Genomic DNA, 16,538 nt, shown 5'->3' with positions numbered 1-16,538 from the left:
GCATTAAGTATGATAGTATGAACTGGCATTAAGACTTTCTGAACGGTAGACCCAGCTGAGGACCGCTAGGAACCAACACGGTCTAATCTGAAATGCAACCAACCTGCAGCACAACTACTTTAAGAGATTTCTGCTTTGTGCAAATACGAAATACAAAAGTTTGATTGCGGTTAGAAAGCATCTAAAAAAGGGAGCAAAAAGTGATGATGACGTCACAGCTCTTCCATGTAGTAGGCAAAGGCAGAGTAAGATGCATTGACTAGAGACCGAAACTAATGAAGTATACAGCAGAAACAAGGTGTACCTTCCCAATAGGGGTAATTAATCTCTGCAACAATTCACATGCTACTATAGTGAATTGTCCACGGTATTCCAGTTCAGCCATGAGCAAGAACGTGAAAAGAAAGTCCTATTGGTTAGGTTATGCCAGAGAGTACATGTAATCATCTGGGCAACCTGTCCAGTAATAGTTTTCAATTGAAATAAAATTACTTTAAGCAATCTCTGATTATTATTCTGATTATGAAGAAATAAATCTCAGCTTTGGAAGATCTGCTCCAAAACAAATGAATCTGCTTAAGCTTACTCTGCTGCATCTAAGTCTCTCGAACATTCCATGCAGCAATTCTTAGACAGCATCAATTTTAAACATCAAAAGCATCGATAAAAGTCTATGTTCACATTTTGGGAGAGCTCTTCTTTTCTGTGGAAAAACATCTGCAACTTTGAGCTTTAATGAAAACGGCTCATGGTAAAAACCTAATTCCTGAAGTCATTTCGGGTATTACCTAAAAATACACAAAGCTAGAATACCCTAAGAACTTGAAAATGAGGTGTCTGATTCCAAGCAGATGTTATTCAAGCCTGAGAATGTTTATTAGGAAAAACAGGATTTATTACTTTCATCATTAATGATGAAGTTACTCTTGATCCTGTGTGCTGAAGAACACCCATTCTGTGGTTGGTCTCATCCCACTGAGCACTTCCGACAGCAATTTTAACAACTTCAGAACTGAATGTGTTCAAGGCAAGGTATTCACTGACCAGTGTCTCACACACTTGGAATGCAATTTATACTCCCAATTAAAAATGCTGTTTACATCACAGGAAGAAGCATGCTTCTACACTTTCATTGATTGAATCATTTCAGGTATCATAACCTTATTCTTCCTAAATCAAGAAGGCATGAGATGGGCTACATGGAAAGTACACAGCAAGTTTTCCACCTGCTTACCTTGAACAACCAAACCATGGCTAAGGAAAAAAAGAGGTTAAAAAGCAAATAAATAAAGGGGTGGTGGTGGGGAATCACTTAACATTTTATTCTTCACCTTTAAAATTATGTTAGAGAGCACTCAAGAGACTGTTGTAATTTAATCTACAGGTATTGTCCATATTAGTTAATCTGAGTATTAAAATAATGTGATTTTCCTAACGTCTGCTCAGGAAACCCATTTTTTAAGCATACCTTTTTTTTCCCTTTTCATTTAAATCTGCCTGAGGAGGCCCTGAATTAGCCACTTCATTATCATTTAAAATCTGCACCACTTTCCAGTAGGGAACACAGAGATAACTGGCCTATAAGCAAAAGCTCCTTCAGGGCTACTGACCTTTAATCGACTTCTGTAGGACATTCTTGGCTCACAGCCACCTACGACACGCTGTGTAGCGTATCCTCTAAAAAGAAATCTCATATGTTCCTTCAAGTATTCCAAACATTTCAGCACGTAGCAAGTGGTCAGGGATGTTCCTACAATGCTTTCAAAACAAATGCTTTATCCCTCGTAATAAAATGTCCTCAAGTTCTGCATCACTGCTCCATGCCGCTGCATCTGTCAGATCTAGGCACCAAGATAAAATCTATATTGGAACACAGTGATTTTATTCAATACAAGCTAAATCATAAGTTAAGACCAGAATAAAGATGCTACAATCACTGTTTTTCCAATTAGAGCAAAGCTGTTTCAGTTTTGCTTATATCCCCAATTAAAGAGATCTCAAATTGTCCCACGCAGGAAAAACTGAATCTGTAAGTGACCTTAACTGAGCTTGTGAATTAACTGTTCTCATATGAAAAAAGACATTTAAAGGCAACAAAAGACATCAGCACATATAAATACCTCATCTGGACATGTAGTAAAAGCAATATACGAATGTTATACATCTTTGGACAACACCAAAGAGGAGCAGTATGTTTTCACTTATAGATAAGCTACAAATTTGAATATTAAAATACTTGTATAATGTAAGAGTGGGGATTTCAGAAGAAGAGTAGATTTTATCACAAATCCAAAAGCCAAGGATTAATCAAATATTTACAACAATTCCAAAGGCCAGCATGCTATACCTGCTATTAATGTAAAAATTACTTCTTCAAAAGAGATGCACTTATTAGCATTTATTTTAACATTGAGATATTTTTGAATTTTGGGTATGGTCATATTTATTTATGGACTAGAAAGAAGCCAAATGGACAAAGCATAAAAATACGCTAGCACTAATACAGTCTAACTCTGCCACCTAGTGACAAATTTCCCCAGTTTTTCCCCTTTTCCAAGGACATTTCCATAGGTGTCACTAGAAAACATTCACCTGTAGGAAAAGGACCAAAGTGCCTTTATAACCAACCCAGCAAACTCCGAATTTTCCTACCACCACCACTTCATATCCCGTTCAAAGGAAATGGCATCAGAAAGACTCCGTGTTCCTCTGTGACAGTACCTACATCTAAGCATATAGATATTGGTTTGGTACAAGCAGCTCCAGAATGGTCATGAGCTTATTTGGGAGATAGATACCTAACACATAAACAGGGTTAAAAAACACACAACCCAGCCCTGGTGAAGTCAATAGAAACTGTGCATGTTATCCCTCCATGGACTAAATCTCTCTATCCAAGAAATCACAGTATAAGAGATCTAAGGAAGGAAGATGTGGCAGATTCCCAGGTATGCAATAACTTAAGTTATTCAGGGTTTACAATGTTCTCTTCTGAAAAAAAAATAAAAACCATATGTAGCAGAGTAGAATAACAATTCTGTATCTACAGTAAAAATTATATTATTCAAGGTATTTACCAATAAATTAGTTCAACTGCTAATAACACAATGCAAAATTCTTATTTACATTTTACTTCTGCAAAAGATACATTTATTACAGCAAACATCAACATTTCAATCACTCTCAGCTTTAAAATGCTTTACAAATATGAAGACAGAACCACATCAACTTTGCACCTACGTATATACGCATCCATAAGAATGCAAAGGTGGATCTCCTGTCTTCAACTGAGTGATATAACCACTGTCCTTACATCCTCTTCTATCTGCTGCTTCTTCTGCAGCCGAAGCAACTGAATACAGTGCAGTGTCACTTCTGTAACTGGAGGATAAGATTTACTGATGGTTCTTTTTCCTAAAAAATTAATAAACAGTTCAAAACATTGTTTTCATAATATAGTTTGTACAAATATTTTCACACCTGAGAAAACAGATTTTGGACTTTCAGTAATGACGTATATCATTGTTTCATTTAGCACTTGTACCTATAATAGGTGGACGAACCACAGGTAACAAGGTAGAGCACCACAAGTACACACAAAAACTATGCACGTATTTTGCATCTAAGTAACAGACTCAGCTGTTAAATTCACTACTTGACGGAGAACCAACATCTAAAGTTATTGCATTAGATTACTTTAGAACTGTGGCATAGTTGCCACGCTAGCACACTGAGCCTATGCATTCAGTTTCAATACAGTCTCTACTTCTCACTATAAATCTTTCCATACACACAGAGCTCCTCTTCCCAAATTCCTTTCCAACAAATCTGATATACCACATGATTGCAGGAAGGCTTTGGGCTGCTGTATAAAAACATGCAGCTCATGTCACAAAGCAAATAATTCTAGGAAACAAGAAGAAAAAGAACAGGAAAAAAGACCAAAACTCAGGAATAACAATTCAGAAGTTCCCTTCTATTTTTCTATTTATTTTTCTTCATATATATATATATATACATATATATAAATGTGGACAAAAGAAACATGTTGGTATTATAATACATAATGTGAAAACCCAATGTAAATCAGCATGCAAAGAGCTGATTAATTAACCAACAACTATGCAACCTCAAATACTGAATTTCCTGAGTCTATTAAAGGAAAATCTCTATCTTTGTGCAGACAGCAATAGGCAGAGATGGCTGCCCTTCTGCTGTTATAGCCTGGATGAGAAAACACATGGTGTCCCAACCCAGACAACACTGCTTTACACACACACAGAAAAAGTGAGAAGAACAATCTGTATGCAGGAAATTCAAACCAGGCAAGGGATACTCAGTTAAAGCAAGCAGCTTTAAAACCCAACTTCCATTTTTGTTTCTGGTTAAACTACTTCCAGTAACAACAACCTGGATATAAAAAAAAGGCCTGTAGGGACAGGACAAGGGAATGGCTTTAACCTGCCAGAGGGGAGGCTGAGATGAGCTCTTAGGCAGAAGCTCTTCCCTGTGAGGGTGCTGAGGCGCTGGCACAGGGTGCCCAGAGAAGCTGTGGCTGCCCCATCCCTGGCACTGCTCAAGGCCAGGTTGGACACAGGGGCTTGGAGCAAGGTGCTCCAGTGGAAGGGGTCCCTGCCCGTGGCAGGGGTTGGAGCTGGAGGAGCTTTGAGGTCCCTTCCAACACAAACCAGGCTGGGATTCTAAGATAATTTTGAAAACAAAATGTGACTCTGGATAAGGCATTAGTATAATGAGAAAAATACATAAATGAGAAAAAAAATCTGTGTAAAGGGTGAAAAGAGGGAAGAAAATTTGGTGTTATGGATCTTCAAGGAAAATAAAATCCCATAAAAATGGCAGAAAAGTGGAAGATGCATTTCCAGTGCTAAATGAGGAAACCCTTCTATTTTGCAAATGAGTAGGGTGTCTGACAGGCTGGCAAGAAAGTATTTCTCAAAAAGCCAATGAGTGAAAGAGTTAAACTCTGAAAACACCCCTGATGATCTGGGATGCCCAACACAACACATGCAGTTTACTCTTAAAAATGCTATTTCCACATAAATTTCCTTTCATAAGGGACAAAAAGCAAACACGGAGGTGTCAGGATCATAAATATGACCTGAAATCCAGAAAAATATTGCTAGGATTAGTTAAGAACTTTCCATTTACACAGGGTGCGAATGTAATCATCTTACGGACAATTCAGATTGCTCTTCAGTTATGCTTTAAAACATTACAAGATATACTTACTGGTTTGAAACTACTATAGAAAGCCAGTAGTGTTTTCTGTGTAAAACCAGCCAGTAGTGTTTCCATACTACACTGTACCAAACCAGTGTGAATACTGTGTTTTGTTAAGCCAATGAGTAACCTTAAGTCCTGCTGCATTTAACAAAAACCATTCGTTATTTATTCTCCCTCTGATTCACACTGTTCTGCATTCTGCTTAAGCCTACGTCAGCTCAATGTCGACTTATGACAAAAATACCTTACAAATATATTCCGAACATGTTATTAGTCAATTATACCTCTCAGTTGTAAAACTCCTATCACTTTCGTAGCACATGGTAACCACCATAAACGCTGGGCTTAGTAAGTAACTAGGTTCAGCACCATTCATACAGCATAACTAACTGATTTTATGTTCTCCACCCAGGTGGTATCAATGCTTCGATCAAGTTTTTACATCTTCTTTGTGTAAGACATCCCTTTCTAAGGCCTCATTCCCTTTCCACATAGAATATGAATTATTACAATGTCTAAATTTGCTCTTGTTAGAAGGACCTGAGTTTGGTGCCTGCTCTTTGGTGAAATGGTTTCATCGCCCTGAAGAGAAGTTGTGTGTCATTGCAAAGTCAGGCAGCATCATCTAATTTGGATATTCCTGTAAGTGTCCTCTTCCATTACACTTTTACACACTGTCAACTACAATTTGCATAGTTTCCAGAAGCACACAATGGAGAATGGTGTATCAGCAAACACAAGCCTTCAAGACTTACCATCACCTTCATAAATGCTAAAAACCAGCACAGGAGCAATGTTGTACTAGAGGAACTGAGCTCTTCATCCAGCTATGTTTTTCTGGCCAAAGAAGCCTTCAGAAAGAGCTGGGATCACATAACCCCTGTTTTATGGCTACATTACTGCTGTCAACCTGCCTGGGTAACTAGGTCCTACTCAAAGGAACTTCAAAACTCAAACACTTCCTGAATGATTTTCAAATCCCATCTTACCTCTGTTGATTTCTGGAGCCCAGAGAAACAGTATAAACAAATGATTTGTCGGAAGCCTATATCCCTCCCTCCCTCCCTCCCTCCTATGGTTTTCCTACAGTCTGGAATAGCAAAGTTTGGAGAAAAAATAGTTTCACTGTTGTAGTAAAAGTTAAACTAAAACATTTACAGCTGTTTGTGTATAAGGAACCTATTATACACACTACATTTCTATTACCATATGCATACTATTACCATTTCCACCTCATGAGCTGCCCTCACTTAAATACTTAAATCTCATTTTCTCTAGATGAAATTACTGTCTTCGTTGGCAATAGTTAGCAGCTGAATTAGCTACATCTCTGCTTACTGGTTACATTTGAGCAATAGCAAATACTGTCCTGTCTTTATGTACAAGACAATTTTAATCACTGATCAAGAATTTGCATGTTGTTAAAAATACTTTATCTGTAAAGAATCAGAAAAAAATCTTTCAATTTTTATCGAGGAAATCACATTTTCAAGACAATGGAAGTCCCAGAATTTGCTCTACTTTAAACCCACTGAATAATAATAACTGCAGGAGAAATGAATCGATTTCAGTCCATTTTGGGCACTCTCCACTGGCTTCTGCAAGCATAATCTGGATTTTGGCCCTAGGCACAGAGCAAAGCAAGCAGGATGCAATGCTTCTGCTCCTGCTCTGGGATCAGAAATCACACGTTAAGGTGTGAGTGGTTAAGGAGAGAGAGGTTGAAGGAGGAGTGTGTGCTTTGGGGTTTTTTAACCTCAGATTTTTACATAAGTTGGTCATTGGGCTCCCCACCTAAGAAACCAACTGTTACTTGCACGCAGATTTCAAAGGGTATGATTTTAGTGCTTTAGCTATTATTTCTGAAAAGCTTTTGCCCACCACCACTTAACTTGAACCACATTTGATTCAATTCACTGTCATTTCATAGAATTACAGAATCACAGAATGGTTTGGGTTGGGAGAGCCTTAAAACTCACCCAGTTCCAACGCCCTGTCGTGGAACAGGACACCTTCCACCCAACTTGGTTGCTCCAAGCCCCATCCCGTTTCACGAAACATGCATGGCTCTCCATTAAGCAGGAATGCACACACAACACAGTGTTTAGTATTAGAGAGATTTTACCTGCCAGAGGAAGAAGGAAACAAAACCCTCCTCCTTCATACATTGCTAGAGCCAAGACGGTGTTATAGTGCCCCACTTGCATAAGATTGTTCTCAATGATTTACTCAATAAAAGGCCATGACTGAAAGAAACCGACGAGTGTAGAAATAGCGAGTAGGTGAATTTGAATATTCAAAGCTTATGGAAATGTATAGTTACTAAAAATAAACAAGACTAATTCATCCGATTATATTCTGATGTGCAAAAGAAAATGCCACCTTTACAAAAGACACTATATTTGCTTCCCATTTTAGAGGCTCTAATTTCTTTTTATTGAAGTATATATTATTATAAGAGCTACCAGGCTTCATTACCATGACCATGTAGCCCTTCCTAACATACTGCAAAAAGGTTCTAGTGCTGCAGTTTGCTTTAGCACTATAAAAGGAAAAAGTCAAAGTTATCTTCCTGGAAACTTCCAAAGTTAAGGTGACATAAAAGGTGACATTTTCTCAGAAGAAGCAACACAGTTATTGAGAATGAAGAAAAATAATAAAGCAGATACATGTGAAATTGTATTTGCTTTCTTCTGCAGAGGTAAAAGGAAATTCAAGATCAAGAGATCACTCATTATCTAATGCTTACTTGTTTTGCTTGCATCTGAAAGCTATAACCCCTCATAAAGGGTTATTCTACCTTGAGAAAATAAGCTACATTTGCACAACTCTTTTAACCATACATTATTCTTTTAACTCAGATATATTAACAACATTTTTTGGAAGAAAATTTGGCTTGATTTATATCAATGGCAAAAATCCCATTAAATTCAAAGGCCAAACATTTAGTTCTGCATTTGTAAAGAAGCAGACGTTCATATTAAATATTATCTTCATATACAACAAGAAAGACTTGATTTGGCAGAGTATAGCCATGCCAATTCATGTTGACTTCCCTAATATTTTGGCTAGCATAATGATTATAGGGTAAAAGCCAAAGAATGAAGACTGACTACATGTATGTCTGCAACAAAGCTCCTATTGACCTGATTTGGATTGGAAAATCGCAACACCTCAGGCAAAATCAAGGCAAAACGGTGGCCAAAGCAATGGCATGGGATGTTCTGGGTCTCAGGTCAACAGTCACAGCATTACAACAGCTCTGTAATGAAACCCAACAGCGGCAATGACCAAATGCAGCTGAGAGGCACCGAGCCAGGGCAGTGTCACATGAAAACAATCTCCTGATGTCAAAACAAAACCAACTTTTATTCGGGAGCACGCTGATCCTTGCCAGCTCCCAGTGACAGTAACAGCGTGACGAGAGGAAAACAGCCCTGTCAACTGCAGCTCAGTTCAAACAGTACTTGAAGAAAAACATTCAGCCCCAGCGAGCAAAGTCAACCCTTCACAAAGGCAAAGTTCTCATCCCGTTGCCTCGAGTTTTATTTGCAGTACTGCAGCATTGTGTTTTGCCCGAGCACAGTATTCATTTCTCAGAAGACATCTTTAATGCGCAACGCTTTCACATCTCATGCTTCATTAAGTAAGTTATTAAGTTACAGGTTCCTTAAAGGTTAGTCCGGATAAACAAGGAATAGGTACAAGTTACTCCGGGGAAGATTCTGGTTGGACATTAGAAGATAATTTTTCACAATGAGAACAATCAGCCACTGGAATGATTTCCCAAGGGAAGCAGTGGCCTCTCCAATGTTGGACTCTTAAGCTTTGACTGGACAAATCTTACCTAACAAACCTAACAAAGGGTGCTGGGACATCTAGTCTAGATCATGCTTTGCCTTAAAAGGTTGGACCAGGTGATCCTTGAGATACCTTCCAACCTGGTGTTCTGTGATTAATAAATGAAACATTCTGGAATGTGAAACAAATCCATAAAAGTCGTCTTAAAAAGTAGCCACAAAATATATTTCCTTTTATAGTAAGAAATAAACCAGATGAATTTATGCATGCTTTTTGCATTCCGCAGGATCTAAAGCTATAGAAATCCGTACCCACAGAGAAAGGAATAAACCTCAATGTAGAGAAAGGCAGACACCTGTGACATAAAAACACCTGGGCGGGGGGGGGTGTGCGTAATATATTTTACGGGGCAAATATAAAACCCAGCCACATCAATCAAATCCTAAAGAGGTGCTCGGAATACCTTAGAATACAGAAGATTAATTCTATGAAGAAACTTCTCATTCTCTCATCCATCAGAGCAGCAATGACCACTCTAAATGTTTCACGCCTGCTGCCAAATGATGTAGAGAAAACTGAAGCCATGAATTCACACAGCAGCAGCTCGGGCACACTCTGCTGACACAGCAGCTCTGCTCGTCTCTGCAGTAACCTCTCCTCAGTCACAAACATCTTCTGAGTTTGAGGCAGGTCCTTTGAATAACCCATATAGATCCTTCTCAGCCTCTTTGGGTTAAATCATGGCTCCTTTTCATCAGCGGCAGAAGCCTGCTGACTGCTGGGTGACTACGGGTTTGCCTTCCACTTGATCCCTTGTCAGATGCCCATAAATCTATCACCACTGCTGTTTACCACTATCTGTAAATGCTTCACCTTGTTCATTTTCCATTATATCACACACCTTCCTCTTTCATTGCCCAACATCCCCTCCATATGCTCCATTTGGCCTCCCCAAAATCCAGAGCTTCGTATTCCAAGCCATAAAAACATTTCAACCGTCTCATACAATGAAAATACAACCACGTCACCAGTATTTTCACAAACACAGTTCCCAACTTGTTCCAAGAGACTTTCCAGAAAGTATTTTCATCAGCTTATAAAGCAAAAGCACTCTGTGACAAACAGCCTGATGTTCCTCTATTCCCTGCACTGCTACAGCACTAGTTTTTGTTGCCGCCCCGTCAGACATTCTGGCCTCTACCCAATCTTCTTGTCTGTAGTTCCTTTCATCTGGAACAAACTGTACTAATACTGTCTAGCTGACTCTTCATCTCATTTCAAATCCAAGTTCTAAATATCCTTTATTCTCTTCCATGAGAATTATCTCTATTTCTTCTTGCTCCTGCTGTTCCAGCTCTGGAAAGTGTTAGGTATACAGTATTCATGAATATTACACTAATGAATTGAAAAGAGAATGCTGGTCTTGCTTTTCTAAACATCATAAAGTGAATCGAAAACAGATGAAGATATCCCATTGCATCAAAAAACACTAATAAATTAGAATAAAATTCCACTTAGGCCTCCCATCATCTATCTTCTTAAGATGTCTTGGCATTTAAATAGCACTTAAAGCCATTCTCTGAAACAGCTCAGGAAAAAAGTACTTGCAAAAGATGCATACGGCTACTACTTTGCTTTCCATACCATCATTCAAATGAAGAGAAAACAAACAGATCTGATGCCTGGCTGACAGTTTTGTGGATGATGCCCTAACATAGCTATAACACAAATGAGATAGACAATGGTTTTATTAAGCAAATGGTGACGATAAATACAGTAATATACAAGTAAAACCTGGCTTGAGCTCTCTTTTTAACTTTAAAGTTAAGAACATTCAGCCTGTGCCTCATATCAAGCAAGGCCTTTGCTGGAGATGACTTTGGGATGCAGCGTTCTACAGTAACCTTCCAACCTCTTCCTTCACCACCCCATCCTCTAAAGGGACAGACAAGAAAGTTGGAGAGGGGCTTTGGACAAGGGCTTGTAGGGATGGACAAGGGGAATGGCTTGAACCTGCCAGAGGGGAGACTGAGCTGAGCTCTTAGGCAGAAGCTCTTCCCTGTGAGGGTGCTGAGGCGCTGGCACAGGGTGCCCAGAGAAGCTGTGGCTGCCCCATCCCTGGCAGTGCTCAAGGCCAGGTTGGACACAGGGGCTTGGAGCAAGCTGCTCCAGTGGAAGGGGTGCCTGCCCATGGCAGGGGTTGGAACTGGATGAGCTTTAAGGTCCCTTCCAACACAAACCAGGCTGGGATTCTATGATTATACCCAGAACTTGCTGAAATGATAAAATAGCTTCTGACCATTAAAGACTCCACATGAAAAGTGAGTATTTTCTTGGTTTGAAACTTGCAGGATTCTGCTAATCTGAAACCATCCTATCACGTCACTAGCTATTAGTCCACACTTCCTTGTCTTAATAAATCTGACTGGAATTGTAAAATATTTTTATTTTCTTATTACATTCAATATTATTTAACTATGTGAATGTAAAATAATTACATTGTGATTTTAAGTAAATTTCAATTTCAATCCACAATTAACAAATAAAAAACAACAAGTTCCTTACATACTTTTCCTTCACATTCACATAGATCTGAAAATCATAGAATCATAGAATCATAAAACATTTTGGGTTGGAAAGGACCTTAAGATCATCCAGTTCCAACCCCCCTGCCATGGGCAGGGACACCTCACACTAAACCATCCCACACAAGGCTTCATCCAACCTGGCCTTGAACACTGCCAGGGATGGAGCACTCACAACCTCCCTGGGCAACCCATTCCAGTGCCTCACCACCCTAACAGGAAAGAATTTCTTCCTTATATCCAATCTAAACTTCCCCTGTTTAAGTTTTAACCCATTACCCCTTGTAAATAACGAATATCAAAACCAACCAAATACTTTGCTTACACACGCACAGTTTCAGCTCAAAACCCACAACGCTTTCATTTAATCCTGGGCAACCAGTGAGTTAAAACTTAATTATTTCCATTTTTCATTGGGGACTTGAAAGCCTTTGTTCTAAACCAATCTATCACTGACTGTCAGGAATTTTAAGAGCAGTAATGCAAAACTAATAGTATTCTACAAGCCAACAAAACCTTAAGTGGAAATTAAAACACAATAGGAGTGTGACTCCTCCATGCTGCTACAGTCTTTCTATGATGGAAATTCCCTATTTTAGTTTTACAGTTTGCTCAATAAACAGTAATATAGTTACAGTATAACCAAGGTTAAATGTTGTTGTCAGTAGGCTAACAGAGAAGCTGCCTTCAAATGAGAGGGCTTTTTATTTCCCACATTTGCTGTCTGTTGGCCAGGCAGCGAGATTTCATATTCATAGCAGTATAAAAAGCAACCAGAAAAGAAAAAAATCCTGCTGAGACTATTAAAGTGTCATTTTTAGTAATAGGACTCTATAAATCATGGTGATGTTCTCACCTCCAGATTCTACTAGTGCTTGGCACTGCCTCCCCCTGCAATCTGCTGCAGCGGGTTGATGCATACAGGTTATGTTTCAATGTTTATTATAGGCAAGGAGACCTCTGTCTCCATACCCTGCCCTACTTTTGGCAAAGAGAAGCTCTTCAAAGAGGATTTAACTTGGGTCGAAATCTAGGTATTGCCCAATTGTCTTCCAACACCTGCCGGCATGCACATTGCCCTGGGGACCGGCAGCACCATGGTTCTGAGAATGCTCCAGGGGCAACCTGGGTTTCTTCATATCCCAGACACTGGAATCCCACACCTGAGGCCACCAGCCTCAGGCTATGGGAAACCAGAGGTTGCTCAGCAAGATAACGCAGTCCCAGGGAATCAATTAAACTATCTGTACAGGAAAAAGAGAAAGATGTCTGCTTTTGAAGGCTGTCTTCTGAACTGCATCGGCTCCATAAAACCCTCGTTTGGACTCATTAAGAATAACAGTTCAAACAGATCATAGAACCCCAGACTGGTTTGTGCTGGAAGGGACCTGAAAGCTCCTCCAGTTCCAACCCCTGCCACGGGCAGGGACCCCTTCCACTGGAGCAGCTTGCTCCAAGCCCCTGTGTCCAACCTGGCCTTGAGCACTGCCAGGGATGGGGCAGCCACAGCTTCTCTGGGCACCCTGTGCCAGCGCCTCAGCACCCTCACAGGGAAGCTCCTCACAGTGAAGCACCCTCAGAGCCCCTGGTCTAAAGGGTAGAGGAGAGGAATAATGGAGTGTTTTACCAGCATACATCTTTCTTTATGTTAAAAGGGAGAATTAGCAAACCTTCAGGACAAATGGAACTCAAGGTCAGGAACAGCCCCTCCACTTTCAGCTGCAAAGATACCATTCCATGTCCCCTTGGACATATGCAAGTGCTGGAAGGATTTGACATCAAAAGATTTTGTGCTGGAAAATAGGATGGAAAGAAGAACTGTTCTTGACAGCATCTGCTGGTTCTGATCTACCAAGAATAAACTATAATTTTGCTTTTTCAAATGTCATATATTTCATGTTCATATTTCATAGGCTTCATTTGCTTCATTATGAAGCAAATTTAATCTGACACCCTCTATTTAAACAACGTTCTTGGGGAAAAAAGGAAGTGATACCCTTGAATTCCCATTCCTATTGCTGCCAAAACGGGCGCAGAAAAATGGAACAGAGAAGAAAGAACTCTGCAATACCACTGATATTACAAATCCAAATTCTGTGTAAATTACCCATAGAAAATCCTCCTCCTCTGAAAGATTTAATAGCAAAGCTGCATAGAGTACCTATATATTAACAGGGCTTTATTAAAGATACAGAACATGTTATGTAGTATTTACTGCTTTCCTACAGCACATTATCATGAGCACTTGCGCAACAACATATAATTTAAATCAATAGCAAAGTTCTCATTGATATCTTTGAAAGCGGCTTATACCCTAATTTACTAAAAGCACTCATTTGCAGTGAGTGTTTCTGTTAATTTTTGGAATTAATGAAATCCTTCTCTATTATGTTAAAATGTATAGCTTGTAAATCCCGAGGGACCTGCTATAATGACAGCAATCGAGATGATCAAGAAGCCTTGTCAGGAAAAGGTGCAACACTCCAAAGAGAAGAAGAGCTCTTGCTCAATAGCAAAGTCAAAGCCAAGAACAACTGCACAGGCACTGCAGGAGACATTCAACAGAGTGGTCAAAGGCAGGTGGAAGGACTGGGATAGACAGAGATCATGAGGTCAAAATCAAGGACTAAAGGAGGCAAGACTAGAAACTAGTAGTCTGGAAGAAAATGGCAGAGGTAAAGCAATAAGGCATATTGAGTAGCACAGGGCTACAGCTTTGATGTCCTGATTTACAAAGGCAATGCTCAATCACGCTCCTAACCCAGTGTTTGGCTTAGCTCATTACACTCTTTGATTGCCAGAGAAGATGCCTGCAGAGAGCTGTTGGGCTGATGCTCTAGGAAGAGGCTCAAAGTACTCAATCACATACCTGGCTGAATATCAGGATAAAGCTTTAACACAGCCCTTTTTAGCAAAGATAAATCATGTAAATCACTTAACAACCTGTCTTGTTAAAACATTCATTAACAGGGAAGGAATTTCAGTTTCGTAATATTTAGGTGCCAAATAGTAAACATTCTCCTTGTCCCATCCCATGGCAGGGGGGTTGGAACTACATGATCTTGAGGTCCTTTCCAACCCTAACTATTCTATGATTCTATGACTCTATTGGTAACATTTAAACTGGCTCTCTTCCATCACAGGTACCAAAAGGAAAAACAAAAGAATTGCTGTGTTATGACCATTCATATCTGTTTAAAGAACCAGAAAATACTTCTGTCCAAGTCTTAATGTTCTGAAGACAAGCCTATAGTGCAACTGAGGAAAGCAGAGAGCACATACTGCTACTAAGCACATGATAACCAAGTAGAACACAGGATAATAGCAACTCACCTGTTTGTGTCATGTCATTTTAAGATGAATTTCACAGAAAACATCCTCTGTGGGATTGCACTTTCAGTCCCCTCTTGACGTTTATGATCTGTTGAGGGATCTCAACCACATTTGAGAAAGGCAGAGACCTCAATGGTAGTGAACTTACAACAATAAATCAGGAAGGATGTAACACGGAATCAGAAAATCATTACGTATTAAGGGATCCACCAAGGTCACTGGAAGGATTGGTTTCCAAGTTCAGCTAAATGTAACCTAATTCAGTGTTACTGAGCATGAAAACCAGACTCCTGGCATCTTCACAGGTATTATAGAACCCTGGAATGGTTTGGGTTGGAAGGAACCTTAAAGCTCCAGCCCCCTGCCAGAGACAGGGACACCTTCTCTAGACCAGTTTGCTCAAGCTCCATCAGGTACATCCCCACTGGTGGTTAATCCAATGTATATTTTGCAGTACCATAAGGCTAGACAATGGGCATGTAAGTCCCCCGGTCCTTTTGCCTTTCAGAAATGCTCCTCCAGAAGATCACGTTTGGTTTCGGCCTTCAAACTGGGCAATCTGTCAGTCTTTGCTGTCAGCCACTCTAAGTGCCAAGAATCAGCCTGTTTTGTGAGCACCATGTAATTAGACTTATCCCATTTGAATTTAGATATCCAGACTGCTGAACAAAAGAGTTTCTCCTACTTCTTTCTGATGGTTTTCTATGCAGCTGTCATCAAAGAATTCATTAATAGCATTGCAGCCAACATGGTCCAAAGCTATGAAACAAGAAAAATCTGTAAGAAGAGGCAATAACTTTTATTATATTACTTAGTGCAGAGGAAGCTCGATAAAGAAAAAGCACACCAGCATTGTGCTCACAGTCTGTTCATCAAGACATGATCAGAACCATTGTTCAAGAGGACACTTGCCTCTGGAACTAAAATAAATGATGTTATTCAATACTTGTGTTACAGCACAGATCAGTCAAGATTAGGAAACTATTTTGCTACTTTTGAGTTCTAAGTGTTGCAGTTACTTTACATCAGTAGTTTTTTCTTCCCTCATCTTTCAAGGCCGCTTCTGGTGCCCTTGAAGGGTTAGAATTGGCATCGCTCTGCTTGTTTTAATGTATTAAGTGTATTTCAGGTTTTTAATTGCAGCAGAAGCTGTTAAAATATTTCCAAGTAGAGTTGATAGAGGATATAAAATGACTCTTTACCACGCTGACTTTCTAAAGCACTGCAAAGAAACTTCAAATAAAGAGTGGCTGTTCCCAATGGACGCTTTCACACAGCAGTTACCTCCCGTTTTCACTGCACCCAGGAGTGAACGCCATTGTGCTGGGATTAGCTGGCCACGTTAACTTCTCTGCAATCACAACAATCACTCCAGAGCCTCCTATTCAGGCTGTGATAAAGGTCAGGCTCAGCGTGCTCTTTCCCAGTTATTCTCCAGCCTGGCCGAGCAGTAGCAGCCAAGAGCAAACATACTGCCCAGTGCTCATGGGCTGGCTTTGACGTGCTGCTAGAGTGCAAAAGCTGCTCAGCTTCTCTTTAACATCTTTCAGTTTAATCATTGCTATTTTTGAGAGT

Source organism: Lathamus discolor, chromosome 3 (genome assembly GCF_037157495.1).
Source record: "Lathamus discolor isolate bLatDis1 chromosome 3, bLatDis1.hap1, whole genome shotgun sequence".
Taxonomy (NCBI): domain Eukaryota; kingdom Metazoa; phylum Chordata; class Aves; order Psittaciformes; family Psittacidae; genus Lathamus; species Lathamus discolor.
This window is presented reverse-complemented; position numbering follows the sequence as displayed.